The sequence below is a fragment of the Mytilus californianus genome, unplaced genomic scaffold (assembly GCF_021869535.1).
Source record: "Mytilus californianus isolate M0D057914Y unplaced genomic scaffold, xbMytCali1.0.p SCAF_6, whole genome shotgun sequence".
Taxonomy (NCBI): domain Eukaryota; kingdom Metazoa; phylum Mollusca; class Bivalvia; order Mytilida; family Mytilidae; genus Mytilus; species Mytilus californianus.
The window spans coordinates 59,207,936-59,225,200 of NW_026262712.1; the positions used below are offsets into that span (position 1 = coordinate 59,207,936).

At 31.3% G+C, this 17,265-nt stretch overlaps 2 long non-coding RNA genes across 3 annotated transcripts in view; one reads left to right on the forward strand and one right to left on the reverse strand.

Moving 5' to 3' along the window:
• LOC127706163 (uncharacterized) overlaps positions 1 to 17,265 on the reverse strand; it is a 219,189-nt gene that overhangs the window by 156,675 nt on the left and 45,249 nt on the right. The gene's annotated exons all lie outside the window — the stretch shown is intronic.
• LOC127706167 (uncharacterized) lies at positions 2,333 to 4,021 on the forward strand. The gene is made up of 2 exons (XR_007984275.1): positions 2,333 to 2,377; positions 3,797 to 4,021. It is a non-coding gene; the product is annotated as an uncharacterized LOC127706167 (long non-coding RNA).

The window sequence follows — 17,265 nt, forward strand, 5'->3', positions numbered from 1 at the left end:
AAAAGCATATTTTGTAATTTTTAAGCAATAGCAAAGTAAATGTCGTATCATATTATTAAGCAAAAGAAAATTCTTCATGCATAATGTACAACGTCAACGGAAAAGTATCGAAATTTGACATTATATCAAATGTTTATGAAAAATCAGAACCTAATTTTCCTATTTCAAGTGTTTCTCATTGGTACCAGTCAACCTTATTTTACAGTTTACTTGACCTTCTTTTGTTAGGTATAATACAATAGGACATATGTAACACAAGACCTGCCGAAAACAACTAAACCAGTCATACATTGCATTGCTCCATTTGATCTGGTATACAAAAGAGATAAGCATAATTAAGAGTGGTTTGCTTTAAATGAATTCAGATAATGTTAAAACTCAAAAGAATCTTGGAATCAAAATATAAGGACATCTAAAAAGTAATACAAATTAATTTTCTAACAAAAACAAAAAACAAAAACAAAAAGACGTACGGTAATCTCGGACAGACACATAGTGGCGCTACCGTTTCAGAAACCACATCGAAGACAAAGAAATATTTAATAGTATGCACACATGTACACCAAGATTTATTTGTTTGTTGTAGAGAACAAAAACGAAGTATGAACGTTTCTATGTGTTTATTCATCTGTCTGTTGTTAATGTCCGTGGGAGGTAAGAAAACTTAAGAAATTTTTTTTTAAATTCAGCGTCTGATTATTATTTCCTACTGTGTTTTATTCTCTTTTGGATAGATTCTTATGAGCAGTAAAATACCAAATTCTTGCAAACGAACAGTTAGTGAAATTATTCCGCTTTTTTGTAATAAAGTTGCTGTATTGACACGATTATTTCTTGTACTCACTGTTGAGCTGAGTTTTTGTAAGTTTCGTCGATTTAAAAATAAAACTAATTTTCAATTGGCGATAAAGGGTTATATGTAAGTAAGACAGCTTACAAACCAAACAACAGAACAAGATAAACATGCAGTATTTATATGTTAATTTTAATTCTGTTTAAATTAATCTCAAATATTTCAATATAAACACAATTTAAGGCTTAATGGTTTGTATGGGATTTTTTCTTAAATCTTCCTTTATGTGCCCTTTTCAGGTCCACTGATCACAAATACAATTGAGTTGGTACAGATATCAAATGAAAGGTTTATCCCCGCAACATTGCCATGTGGCTGTCCCTAGTAATGAACCTTGCACCGGTTGTCAACATTGACTGTTGTTTTGTTTTTGTTATTTTGAGAATTCATTTTTGAATCTAGGTCTGTGTTGTTTCCTTTATATTCCGAACAAATGTATTCACATCTTTATACACTAAAAAGGCCATTTAGATCTTATTATTAGACTCTTGAGTTCATTTCTGCTCTTTTGCATTGGGTTAATTTACTATTTGCCAATAACCAACATCTCCTACATATATCTTACTTTCGTTGTAATTTTTATCTTTTGTTAAGGATATGGAAGGTTTGTAGTGCGGAGGTCAAGAATGAGTGGCGGAATGGATTGGGTTATGTACCTCATTACCAGAATAAAAGTAGCCCGTTACATTTTTTTTTTAGAATAGATCACGATAGTTGGTCTTTGAATTGTCCGAAAATTTCTTTGGGTATTTTAAGAAAACAAATGACATTAATTGATAGAGTAGCATATTTACTATGTTGAAGTATAGTAAAACCTTTACGCTGATCATTTTTATATCAACGAACAAGAATTGATATGAATGTGTGTTTTGATAGATTAAGAGAGCTAACAAACAATATTAATTTGTTCATTATAAATTACTGCTACAACAGTTTGGGAGTGCGTGTGTGTGTGCGTGAGCGGGAATTGAACTTCTAGTATGATTTTATATCAACAATCAAAAGTAGAGAAATTGTTGATATTAGTTTTTTAATACTTAGTAAATACCGCTACTGGTGGTCTGATAGTCCCCACGGATAGTATAATCTCAGTAATTAGTGCTTCAGTACTGATATGCTTTATGACATATCTTTCTGTAGTTTCTGCTCGGTCAATTTTGAAATTTGAAGAAAAAAAAAGGATTCAACATCCATAACAAAGTTGACCTAAAGTCAATTTTGGTTAGTCCTTTCAGATCCCGTGTTGGTTTCATAGCTCTTTAAGTATTCACGTGATTTGTTTAAGGTTTGACCGTTCCTAATGAAGGTTGACCATGAAAGCATGATCCCATGTAATATGTCATAGCCATGACAGTTTATTTCGTATTCTTATCGTAGCGGGGGAGTGTCTATTCAGTTTTGACATTTTCTTGGTGTATGACACAAAACATATAACCTGGTTTCGTTATTTAATACAAACAATATTTTACTTCCAGTCAACATGGCACATGAAGAAATGCTTGAAGACAATGGCCTTATTCATGAGTAAGTTGAGTTGTATGGTTTGTTTACATTTTGAGTACATCAAGTTGAAATCTTAGTTGAGTCTCCTAAGGGTTGATTTTGATTAAGTCGGTTTGAATACAGTTTATTTCGTTGGAAATAATTGAATATCAAAAGGACATGGACATTGAAAAAAATCTGCACCTTTCAAATAGAAGTAAGAAACTTATTTTCATTGTATATTATGTTATCTTTCTAAACAATCCAAAAGACGTGATCTATAGATAACGTTATGTGAAAATATATTTAAGGCGATAAGATTCGGAAATTCAACGCTGAAATATTGTAGGAATATTCCTTGTACCTTATAATGAATTTATTGACTCGAAGATGGTAAATGACCATACAAACCAAAACTCGAGACACACCACAATGGTAACGAAAAGACAAAAGGACAAACAACAGTCTTCAAAAAATAAACTTTTAGAAAAACAAACCCCAATAAAATGGATATAAACTCATGTATTTCGGATATGTAGGAAGTTCATAGTCCTCATGTGTCAAATTCAAATGAAAAGTTATTTGTGCCAATAATACAGCCTAAAATAAATTGAAGAAAAGATCTAAACAAGAGACAAGCTCTTTATCGAAAAAAGGTGGTGACTAAAATCAATCGAGGAGATTAAAGATCTGCTAACATTATCAACTACCACCCAAAACAAACACTCACCAATGAACTACAACATGTATACATAAAGACGTTTTTCTTGACTCTTGTCGTATACAGGTGTTGAGATTTCATTTGTTTCTTAGAAAGCGACCTCTGAAAAAGCTTTAAAGCAATTGGATATGAGACATCCTAAAGAAGAAAAATCAAGAAAAGCGCTTTTGACTCAATAAATTTACTATATATTATTTTCATTTTTAAAGCACCCGTTCAAATACAGTTGCTGGTTGACTATTACTATCAGTTTCCGACATTTCATCAGCGCAGTAGTCAGACTTTTTGTAGTGACTAATTTAGCTTTCGGAAATTGTTCGTTTACATACATAGAAATTTAAAAAAAAAACTACTGTTTCAACTCCCTCACAAGTATACTTTAGAGTTGTATATATCCTTTCATCATAAAGCTATTCATATTTGTTGTTATACATACAAATTTGGAGATTTTGAGCAAAATATGATTTCAGCTTTCCTGAAAAAGAAAAGCATTTATATATGGGCATGCAGGTGTATTCACAACTAAGCGATAATCACATTTTACAGCATGTACACTCTGAATTATAGTTGTTCGAAGTAAGTAGAAAAAATTGTAATCTGCACTTGTACATTACGCATTCCTGTAACAAACGATGTAATATAGATATATAGATTCTCAAGTAATATGCAGTTATTCACTGATATCACCACTAAACGAAATATGAAACATTGTATTCTACATATTTAATGTTTTGTTTTAGGCTTGTAAAAAGAAGTCCATGTTCTGGAAGACGATGCCATTCCAACTATCAGTGCTGTAGAGGTTGGAAGTGCTATAACAGGAAATGTAGGCTCTATGGTGGTTAATGGGTTCGGCTATCCATTATTTACAGGTTCTTACCAAGAAATTATTATCTTTTAACTAAAGGACTTGTAAAAATGAATATCAGATGAAATGAAATAAAAATCTGTAATTTGTTTCTGAAGGTGTTTTTATCTTATTTATATGTGATACAATGAAAATCACAGAAATTGTAAAAGATATTTACAAGTAGAAAATTGTAAACAGATTACCTAGGCACACGGTTGATATTCGAACGACAAGACTGTTACATGTGTAATGACTTGCTTATTTCGGTTTTGAGTTCCCAAAATGTTAAAGTATTTTTAAACAAGAACTTAAACAGAGAAAAATAAAACTTCCAATACTGCTTTTTACTATCTACTATTGATTAGAAGTTAATAAAGAAATCACAGTGAAATGTTGTAATAGTTCTTCAAGATAGAACTTGGATATTGAAGGTAGATTGCCGTTTATGGTATATAATAATGTTAACACGGGTTTGATACTTTTTACGAAAATTGTCGACGACGTCTTGAAATACTTTGTAACGTTGCATTTGTGTATGCACGTGAAAATGAAATGAATGTGTACTGCCCAAAATGTTAACATTCGTAAAAGGTATGGCAGCCCGGCGCCTCAAAACTTGAGAAAGCTGTCAATATATATTTTATTGGATAGTGAAAGGTGATAAAAACAACGTCTACACTTTTAAAAGGTATCTGTGTCATATTAAATTGACAAGAAACACAAGCTGTATGCAAGTGTATTGCCTCTGTTGAACCGGTGTGTACCCGAAACACTTCTGTTTATATCACGAAAATCTAGTCTTTTTTTTTTTATTTACTTTCACTTTAGGCACTTTAATGTTAATCTTATAAGAATCGCAATGTTTAGAGGAAGTGATTGCGCGATCTTATACTACAACACACTACAGTGTTATGTAATAACTTGATTAAGATTTGTCTCCTTCAATTTTTTTGCTATATATTTCAAATAAAACTACATGATTCAATTAAAATGAACATGGTACCTTTGGAATCAAAATTTTCACAGCTTTGTTTGTTTATTCGGACATAGTTTTGTTGTTAAGTGCTCTCATTGTCTGGTGATATAAAAACAAGTCTTATTTTGTCCGGAAATTTACTGTAAATATTTTTTTTCCAATTGAAGTGCTAAAAAATAGTAATACATGTTCACATGAAGAGAACTCATAAACAACTAACCGCAACATAAAGACCAAATAAACAAATTTACTAGAGACATTTCTGTGACTTACAACACATGGCTTGTTAAAATCCAACCCTTTATGCTTTCAAAATATTTTTTTGTTTTCAAACAAACAGCAACAAGTAATAGATGTTAGACTAATACTAATTGCATAACACATATCTCTAATGTTAAATCTTACATTTTGCTTGGAGAAAAGTTTGTTTTGTGAAATACCTAAAATAAAAGTCTGCTCGGACAATATGATTGTTTTACGACACTAAATTTGAAAATGCATTTCAAAATCACTTAGAAATACTTAAGATTAAAATTTGGTATAATAATTTTGAAGGGATATCTTTAAAAACAAAATCAAAAATGATACTCTGCTTCCAACAAGATTAAATAAACACTACAGTATACATTGCACAGATATTTTACTATATGCAGTTACATTTACAAAATAACAGCAGCAGCCGACACATACTCAATTTTAAGTATACTAAAAAAAGTAAAAAAAAGATGAAGTCTGGAAAGTTTTGGTCAGACAACACAGCAATGACGCAGACACTGTCAGTCTTTTGATGCAGATGGTTGCCGCAACATGCAAATCTTTAAAGGAAAAAGTAAAAGATCATTTAGCAGGTGGAAAGTTTGAAAATATTACAGCAGATGTACAAAGACAGATGCAATCAGTCATTTGACACAACAAATTACATGAGTGGGTATTTGAATATCTTGATTGACTCCTTAAACACAGACCAAATTCAACAAGACTAGCCAACGAAGCACACATCGTATACAAATTAAACAAATCATCAGAGTGGACCCACAAAAAGACTGAACGAAAGATTGAAAAGCTAGTTCAATGACCAAAACAAATGTTACTCAGAATCAAGTTTCATGAAAAAGAGAGAATCAAAGAAATAAAAAAGCAAATAGAGGATCTTAGCAAAGCAAAGGAAGAAAAAGGCAAGACAAAAAAAGCCAAATAACTGGAAAAGAAAAGAGTATTATTGGACGCCATCTTTGTAAAATGACTGTTGAAGTCGATGCAAGAAATAGAAGTTAAACTACAACAGAAGTCCAAAAAAACAGAAAAGAAAGATGTTGACCATTCAAATAAGATTTAGACAGTTAGTCATGGAAAAATCTGCTGACAAAAAAACTTTCCAAACAAGCAGATTTGAAGGCAAGCCAGTTACAATAGATATGCTGATATCCAACTTGGAGATTTTGATTAGATTATAACATGTATCAGGTGTGTGGTTATTAATACATTTCATAAAACAAATATGTTTTAAAGAACACATTAAATTTTGACATATGTTGGTGAGACAGCAACCAAACAACACGTTCATATAATCAAAATAGAATACGAAATGTTTATAATATTTAAATAAATAACTTCAAACTGGCCTAAACATTTACTCAGTAGATTTATTCATTTATGTTGTTGAGTTATGCTGAATTTAGATTTTATAGTGCAAAATTATACTAGTTCAATTAACTGGAAACAAACTCACCAAAGATACCAGCGTCTCTTTTTACAAAAAAGTCTTCTCGTAAGTCATACACATTTTAAGATAACTTACGATCATATCGTAAATTTCTAGGTGAAAAAAGTCGCAAACTAATATGCATTAGAAGGTGAGTTTATACAGACCACCATCTGACTGCAATAGGCAACAAAAAAATACAAGATACCAATTAAAGAAAAATGACAGTTGCAAACACAATTGAAAAAACAGCTAACTAAGTACTCGTAACAAAAAAAAAAACTTTTAATTATTTTGATTTGTGTCGTATTCATTTCAAACTACCAGTAAGCTTTATATATATAAATATAGTAACATCATAACATTAAATACATTAGTTTGTGTAGGTTTTATTCTTAATATTTTGAGGGTTTTTTTTCAGAAGTAGAAGTAGAAGAAACAACAGCGACTGAAGAATGAATGGCAACATATTAATGAACATTAACTTAAAATTGAAATAAAACATTTTTTTTGTATGATGTAGTTTAAATATGAACATCGTGAGATGTCTGATGAACTTTAATGAGACAGCAAGCCAGCAGCACAATCACAATTGATAGTTGGAGGTCAACTTAAACTTCATGCAAAAATAAAGTTTGTGGTTTTCGGTGAAATTTGAAAACATGTGATGAAGTTCAGTTGAACGTTAGCTACTCTTTAAGGCCATAATACAATTTGCACAGTTTATTTAGATTTATTGTTTTAGAACTTGTTTATGAATACATTTTTTATTCCATATTTAAGATAGTTTATCAGTATAGAAATAAGGAGATGTGGTATGGTTGCCAATGAGACAACTATTTTTCAAAAGTTTTGAATTTCTTCTTTTCTTGTTTGGTTATGTCTTTCATACCAGTTTCGTATGGACTTTCCTCTGTGTGATTGTGATTGGTTTCCATGTTAATTATGTAACATGAAGTCAGTTTTCTGTATTTCTTGCATATCTTTATTAAATAGCATTATTTTAATGATTTATGGCATTAACATGATATGCATTGCTCAGAAGTTTTCCACGGTATGAAATAACGTTGTTTTCTGAACTTCAATTTTTGCTGATAAATGATGTTGGGCTGCTACTATAACCTTGTTCGTGTTCTCTACAGGACTGTAACATATCTTATAATTATTCGACAGTGATTCATTATTTATATGTTAAATTACAAAGGCATTTCAAAAGGGCAGTATGACAATAATTTAGTCTAGGGCCATAAGACCAAAAACAGCTTCAAGAGAAGAAAATGCGCCAAAGGTGGAGATTATGTCCTTGAAAAAAAAAGCCCCATACCAATGACCAGAAAAAATGTCATTTTGTTTTATTAGGTAAGTCGTACACGTATGCTTCAAATTGTTGTACACAAGTAATCCTCTTCTGTTAAACTGGTGAAAGCTGCAGAGTCACTACTTATTGGTTTGAATATTACTTTGATATCTTTCACCTCTGTTTTAAAACATGCAGTAATTGTCTTTAAAATCATATACTGACGGACTTTAAAAACGCAACACTAAATTATTCTTTTTAATTTTCATTTTAAGAAATGCAATTCTTGTGAAATAAATGTATAAACATGATTAAGTTCGTTCATATGATGATTAACGCTTGCTGTTTTGGTTGTCTTTGTTGCTGTCTCTTTGACGTTTATCTTTGTGCCAGTTTTGATATTAAACAGCATAATCGTGTAAACTACCTTCGATATCCAAGTTCTATCTTCTAGAGTTACTTCACTTATCACGACAGTTTACTGTGATCTCTTTGATAATTTTTATCAGTTACCTATATTTAAAGGCAATATATGGCATTTTTTTTAATTCCCTCTGTTACATTTCTTGTTCCAGTGTCTTCAATGAATTATCATTGATATGGTAATAATTCTAAATTAACTGTTGACAAAACTTTGAATTTGTCGAAATACTACGGATTTCCTACCCTAAGAATAGATTACCCTAGCTGTATTTTGCAGACTTTTTAAGGAGTTTTGGGTCCTCAATGCTCTTCAACTTCGTATTTTATTGTTCGTTTTAACTTTGTTTATTCGAGCGTCTCTGATGAGTTTTTCATAGACGAAACGCGCGTCTGGCGTACACAATTTCGATCCTCATATATATGAGTTTATTCAACTGGATTTATGACGGGTTGGTACTTCAAACAAAAAAAAAACATAAAGAAAGAGTCTTATCGTTCTAGTATCAATTGTGTGTTTGTGTAATCAGTTAACTACCTTTAACTTTAAAATACGTTTACCAATTCCTGAAAGTGATTATCAGTGTAGCTCATATAAATAAAAGCAAACAGTGTTTCAAAAGAAAATATAGATTTTAATCTCATTTTGTTGGATATTCATTTTTTGAAGTCCTATATGTAATAGGTGATAATTCCTCGGTTCTATTGGACTGTTATGATTGGTAAAACAATTGAATAGCTGACCTCACTAGTCGCATATGCCTGCGCAATGTGCATTAATGCAGCAATCACAGCTACAGCACGGAATGCCAGGAAGGCATGGTATATTACTACACATTATCCTTTTTACGAGCCTGAAATAATACAATAACTAGAATAAATACATTCGATGAAATATCTACAATCACATATTAGATTTATTGGTGACATCTGTATATATCTGTGTATATTTCTTGAGGTATGTATCAATATTGCGGTGTTTGGAAGAGTAATGCGTAATGTACAAGTAATGGTACCAATCTACTACTTAATTCAAATCAACGTTTTAGATTTTACATACTTATGGATGCGTATATTTTTTAGTTGTAAAGACACCTTCATGTACATATGTAATTTGATTTAACTTCTTCAGGAACGCTAAAACCAAACTATCTGAAAGCATGAACACAAAAATACATAAATAGTTGAAATGTTGAAAAGTTACCTGACATTAATAGCAGATCTGTCTTACAAATGTGTTTTCTTTGCCGGATTTGGAAATGTCTTCATAATTATAATTTATAAACATCTAATAGTCATTGTAATTGATGGATACATTGTTAAACGGTCAAATTTTAAAAGGTATATTGTATTATAAATCTTGTCAGTTCAAAAGAACTTACTACCCAGCTAATAACACCCTCGGGAACGTATAGTCAACCAGCTACGATGTCAATGAAGTGTTATAAAAATAACATTTTCCATATCTAATGTGTCATCCCATTGAAAACTTTACGGACGCCATCGAAAATTGGTTGACTATAACAAAATATCGGTTTCACAGATGTTGACGCATATATTCGTAACTACTATCCCTTCTGCTTTTTTTCGACCGTAACATTTTGAATTAGATGTATCACTGGATTAGTACAAGCACGAGACATACGACGTTTGTCACGTGTAAAGCAGGGTCTTCTATCCACACCTTTGATAACCCCGGGTTTCTTGTGGGGTTTGTGTTGTCTTTAGTTTCTTTGTGGTGTGTTGTATACTAATTTTTGTAGTATCTTATTCTCTTTTTTACATCATCTTTTTATCATATGCAGAATGCTATCCCAAAGTTATTTCTGGCAATTTTGAAATTAATTTTACCCTGCAACATGTGAAAGAGATATTTCAAAAGTACGTTAGCGTTGCATTTCTGGTTGCCAAATTAAGAGCAGGATCTGATTCCGATTGACATATTAATATTCAAATTGATATTGCATATTGATCTTTTTCTATTGTTTGATTTGGTTGCTACCTCATTTATTTTTTTATAAACGACTATGACGCAATGAAATTTTACAGCGGCAACAAACATTTACTAAAGTATGTCACGTGTATAGCAGGGTCTTCTATCCACACCTTTGATAACCCCGGGTTTCTTGTGGGGTTTGTGTTGTCTTTAGTTTCTTTGTGGTGTGTTGTATACTAATTTTTGTAGTATCTTTTTCTCTTTTTTACATCATTTTTTTATCATATGCAGAATTGCTATCCCAAAGTTATTTCTGGCAATTTTGAAATTAATTTTACCCTGCAACATGTGAAAGAGATATTCCAAAAGTACGTTAGCGTTGCATTTCTGGTTGCCAAATTAAGAGCAGGATCTGAATCCGATTAACATATTAATATTCAAATTGATATTGCATATTGATCTTTTTCTATTGTTTGATTTGGTTGCTACCTCATTTATTTTTTTATAAACGACTATGACGCAATGAAATTTTACAGCGGCAACAAACATTTACTGAAGTATCCTGCTTGGCAGCTGTAGGTTCTTTCAAGGTTAATGTCCCAATACACGATTCATAAATTTCAATTATAAGAACATGCATGTTTCCTTCTGTTTATCCTTGTTTGTTTACCAAAACAACCTTAACAATAACTTAATGTTATGTAATATGTCAAGATACAATTTATAACTACATAAATAATGAAATCATCAACGGTAAAACTTATGTGCAACTGTAATTTTTTTGTACCTTTTTATCACTGACATTCATGACAATGGTTTGCACAGACGGGGATATGAAACATACAATGGTATGGACATAGAGTCGATAATTTATCGTTTAAGGTAGTTACTGTTTCTGTAATATTGAAATGAATATAAATACGTAGCACCAACGAGTGCTTATCTCTATTAATCAGCATCAAACATACCAGCAAAAGATAATAGAAATGGATCAAAACATAGAATATATTGGATATTATTATTGAAGAGTAAGTTACAGGTTTTGAATAATGTGTTAATACACATGTAAATAACACAATTGTAGCCTTTTCAGACTACATGTTTATCGGCCTATGAACGTAAACTGACTTCCTGCATCCTCAGTCAATATACTTACAACGGGGTTATAAAATATTTGTCGACTTCATCAAACGCTGTCCAGTATAACTTGGTCTAATTGTTTACTGAAATTTGACTTTTTAATTCAATATTTCAATTAAGGTTTGTTTAAAATGTCAGGTACTGGAAACCTTTAAACGAGTAGGTTTTTGTCCCAAAGACTTCAAAATTAAGATGTGACATCACGAGATGGGCACTTCTTCATATTTTTTGCGAAAACTGTAAAGATTTTGGACATATTTACATAGATAGTGGACCTACTTATTTTGAGCGCATGTTATTGTCAACTCAATTATTTATTTCACTCTCTGTCTATATAAAAAGCACATTGTGTGGTACATGCATGTGCTGAATATTTCCTATATATGTATACATAATGCAATTATTGTAATTTTTTTTGTAAAAAATTTGAAATTTGCCATATTTTGCTATATTAATATATTTTTACACTTGTGACATACTTAACGATCATTAAGTCGTTATTTAAAAACAAGGGGGATCCAAATAATTTGGATAATTACTGAGTTATTTGTCTTGCATCGAATTAAGGAAAAGGGTTCACCTCTATACTAAATTCAAGACTTAATGCTCTGTCAGACGAGATCGGGATTATAACTGATGCCCAGGGTGGTTTTCAAAAGGGGTATTCTGTCCAAGATAGTATGTTTGTCATGCATGCTTTAATTTCACTTTGAGTTCGGGAAAGAAATTATTTTGCGCTTTTGTGGATTTTAGAAAAGCTTTTGACACAGTGCGGAGGGTGGGACTATGGCAAAAACTATTAAAATATAACATTGGTGGGAAAATGTTTAAAGTTATATTGAGCATGTATACAGATATTAAGTCTTGTGTTAAAAATGGAGAACTAAGAACAGATTTTTTTCCCGTGTGAGGTAGGTGTAAGACAGGGAGAAAAAATGTCACCCTTTCTCTTTGCCTTATACCTGAATAACTTGGAGGAATATCTGGATGAAAAACGTGGATGGTCTAAAATTTATGAATGAAAAATGTACAGAGAATCTTGATTTGTATATCAAGTTATTTATTCTTCTGTACGCCGATGACACAATTATTTTTGCGGAGTCGGCAGAAGGGTTACAAAAGGCTCTGGATGTGTTTGAGCAATATTGTTTGAAGTGGAAACTCACTGTTAATGTATCAAAAACAAAGACTGTGATTTTTTCAAAGAGAAAGTTTAATAAGAAAGTTACTTTTAAACTATGTAATGAAATTATTGAAATTAAAGATTCATATGTTTATCTTGGTCTGCTGTTAATTACAACGGAAATTTCTCACAAGCTCGGATAAAAATGGTAGACCAAGCGCCAAAAGCGCTTTATGCTCTGTACAAGAAGATACAAAATATCTCACTTCCGATTGATTTACAGTTAAAATTATTTGATGCATTGGTGGTACCTATTTTGACCTATTCAGCGGAAAAATAGGGGTTTGAAAATAAAAATAATACTGAAAAATTACATCTACAGTTTTGTAAACGCAGTTTGGGGGTGCGATCATCTACGCCAACTTTTATGGTGTATGGGGAACTGGGAAGATTTCCACTTGAACTGCAGATCAAGTTAAAAATGGTATGTTTTTGGCACAAGCTAGCAACAAATGATAAAAAACTATCGGGTAAACTGTATAAGTTACTTTGGTACATGCATGAGCATGAAGGTTATAATTTCAAGTGGTTTAACTATTTAAAACCTGTGTTTAATGATTGTGGCTTTTGTGAATTATATAATATTCCGGGGCAAGTTGATTATAATTATATTAAAAGTAATATAAGGCAGCGTCTCCAAGAATAGTTTATTCAAAAATGGTTCTCTGATATAACCAACTCATCAAGGGGGGGAGGGGGAGGGGGGGATTTTATTTTCACTTTAAAGAGTTTTGCTTAGAATCACATCTGTTAAAATTAAGACGGGGTCATAGATTAAATATATGTAAATTAAGGGTATGTAATACAAAGTTTCTCATCGAAACAGGAAGATGGAGAAATGTACCGCGAAATGAGAGAATTTGTCCACTTTGTAAAGCTGGTCTTGGGGATGTATACCACTATATATGTAAATGTACCAATTGTGAAGTTAAGGATTTAAGGGGGAAGTTCATACCTCCATATTATTTAAAATATCCAAATGAAAAAAAAGTACTAGGCATGCTTAGATATTGTAATAGTAATGTGCTGTCTAAGCTGTCAATTTTTATTCAAAAGGTAGAAAAGATGCTTGTCTAATTTAAAACTGTAATACACAAAGACTTATTTCTGAAGATGTATAATTCAACAATGTATACTGTTTGTATTATGAACTATGTTGTAATTAATATTGTGTATAATATGCTCCTGTTACGCGGTCTTCTGCGGCTGAGTTTTCTTTAATAAACTATAGATAAGCGAAAAATATAGATCATTTTTAACCTAAATTCTTTACTTGTGTAATAGTTCATCTTTAATAGGCAGAAAAGGACCCTTATTGCATCTTCTATTTTAATCAAATGATTAGAAATTAAATCATTTCTTATGTAATTCCAATCAACTTTTGTAGCAGACTCTGTGAACACCTAAATTCATCAGAACAATACTAAGTATGAACAACAATTAATCAATAAACCATGTGCTGTAGACAAAACCACCACTCATTACCATAACTACTGGTTTAAAGTATATACGCTTTCAGTGATAAGACTCATTAGATCGGTACTACCTGGCAAATGACACAAAGCCAACCAATAAATAAATCATTGTATTCCCGACTAAATTAGCAATCAATACAACTCCAAAAGATTCTGAATAAAGACGCCCTAAGTAGTTTTTGCAAAAAGACAGAATATACGTATCGATAAGATGCAGGATCATAATATTAACAACTAGATAGCAATATATGTTTAGTAACTTATATCTTTGAAACAATTAAGTCAATTTGTAAATTTAGTTTGTCCAAAGCGTTTTCTAGATTAATTTGTCAGGAACGGTCAAACCTAAAATCATACCAGCTAAATATGTAAAAAAAACAACAATAATATACTTAAGGAGTTATAAAACGAACGGGATCTATAAAGAATGACCAAGTCCTCCGAAAGTTTGACCCATATTTTTTTCAAGTTTCTAAATTGATCAATGATGCATTTAAAAGAGGTATGTTATAAATCATTTCATTAACAACGCACTAACTCAAAATTAAAATTACACAATATACAGTTGGTGGTTCGGAAACAAAAAATCGTATATGTAGTCCCTCCCACTGATTCACTTACACTTACATATCTTTTCAGTTGTAACATTAATTTAAAAAACAAGAAAATATTTTTCTTTTTTCTGTTCGTTTGTTATATATTGTTGTTTGTCTAATTTACGAAGATTTCACATATTTATATTTTTTCTTCGATATCAACATTTACTTCTCACTATGTATCATAATTGTTGTTTGCTACTTAATGAATTTATGTCAAAGGTTTGTAAAAAGACCGAAATAAGTTTCTGATAATTCAGAAACCAACTAATGATTAATTATAAAAGCTTATTCACTGTCGAGATCTATTCTAAAAAAAACAAACATAATTTTGTGTAATGAGCTACTTTTATTCTAATTTTGGTGAGAAGGTTAGGGAGGACAATCCCCCATTCTATTTATCCACTCATTCTCAACCCCCTAACTTAAACCTGCCCTTTAAAAAACAAATTACAACAAAGGTAAAATATACGTAGAAAGAGATGTTGACTATACGTCAATAGTACATCATTCCAATGACATTAGAGCGCAAATGACCTCTACGGTCATCAACAGTAGATATTTGCTTTTACAATTGGTGAAGCTCTAACTATCTATAAAATTTGTGAATGAAATTAACGGAAACTACTTTCAACACTGAATTTTTTGTATAAGAAAAACAAAATATTTAGATAATACCATGACAAGGCCTAGGTACAGGCATGAAAAATTTGGTAATGTTAGATTTGACTTTTTTTTTATATCTCAACTACTCCTCATTGTAATCGCTATAACATCAAAATGTAGTGGACTTTCAAATGGTACATACAATAAGATACAAGAAAAAATTCTACAAAAACTGTTATCTTTAAATTGACATAGATTACATTTGACAGAAATAACATAAACATGATTAACATATTAATCACAGCATGTTTATATGGTTCTATTGTTCAGTCTTTTTGTTGTCTCGTCTACGTATCATTCATTATATCCATATTGGTCTTTTTTTTTAGATCGACGAAACTAACAACAAACTAAAAATGTAATATGATGGCTTGCATATCAGAACAGTGGTTGGGTATTGACCTTTTAAACCTTCAAAGTGTCAACAACAATAGAGATATACACGTGTCAATAAAAAAAACTGTATTACAGTCACTTGAATTATAATTAAATTCCACTAGTCATTCATATTCAACCATTTGTTTTGTTGCTGTATATAATGATCTACCCGGGACACAAAACAAGTATATGAAAAATAACAAACAAACATTCAATTTAAAAGAGGTTCTTTTTTTTCTTACCTCCACCAGACACTAACAACAGACAGACGACTAAACAAACAGAAACCTGCATTCTCCTTTCTGTTCTCTACAACAAATACATACATTTTGTTGTATATTTTTTCTTTGTAATTTGCCATTTGAATGTAAATAAACTCCTCATAGATACCAGGATTTAATTTTGTATTTACGCCAGACGCGCGTTTTGTCTACAAAAGACTCATCAGTGACGCTCGAATCCAAACAAGTTAAAAAGGCCAAATAATGCACGAAGATGAAAGGATGGAGATTTTATTTGTAAGCAAGATGACAATTGCATTCGAACTGTACATAGAAACAGCAAAAGAAATCGTATACGTACAATTGAATACTTCATTGTCTTCATTGTGGTTTTTGAAACGGAATCGCGTCTGTTTGTTTTGTCCCCGGTAAACATACGTCTTAATTTTTTTTTCCATTTTCGTTAGAAGTTGGATTTGAATTATTTTCACCTTGTCCATATATTTTGATTTTAAGAAGTCTTGTACTTTTCCGGTTGATATCCAGTGCTCCCGAAGGATAACTTATCAAATCACTGTCAATCTCATTTTGTATAAAAGTTCGAAGAAATCAAGCTGGCTCTTTTATTCAGATTATTTATTTGTTTAAGCAGAACTAGCTTTACATAGTTTCTATGGAAGTATCCAAGATACCGTACATCGGTAAAAGACATCCAGTAAACTGTAATATAAGGTTAACATATACCAATGTGCGATATATTAGATAGGGAAACTATATTCTTATATTTCATTAGCATTTTGTTTAATCGTCGTGTGAATGTTATAATGCAAGTCCCATTCTTCTAGGTATTGGGAAATTGAACATGAAGTTTAAAAACGCGATATCATAAATATTTGACAGTGATCTAGAAAGTAGGGATTGAGTTTACGGACTTGAAGAGCAACTCTTTGTTCAATTGTCTTTTGAATTTACAAGCACCTTACATAAACAAAGCACCTCCTTTTCTGGAGATAGAACACTTCACGACACACAATTTTGTTTTAGACATAAATCCCTATACTTCTATTAGAGATAGATCATGGATTTTCAATTGTGAAATGTCCACATTTCGGGAATGCTTATTTTGTTGAGAAGTACTCTTATAGATTTAGTTGACACCATGCATACAATTTAAGCATAGTACTACTAAGATAATTTTAATAACAAATTTTTTACAGCAAACATATGTGAAAAAAAAGTTGAGATACAACACACTTAAAATATTTTTCTCTGAACTTCCGGTGTCCAACTAGATTGAAAAGATACAATAATTCGATGGGAGTGTGGAGTATAGACAAAAACTCGTAGAATATAGAAATCTCGTATTATA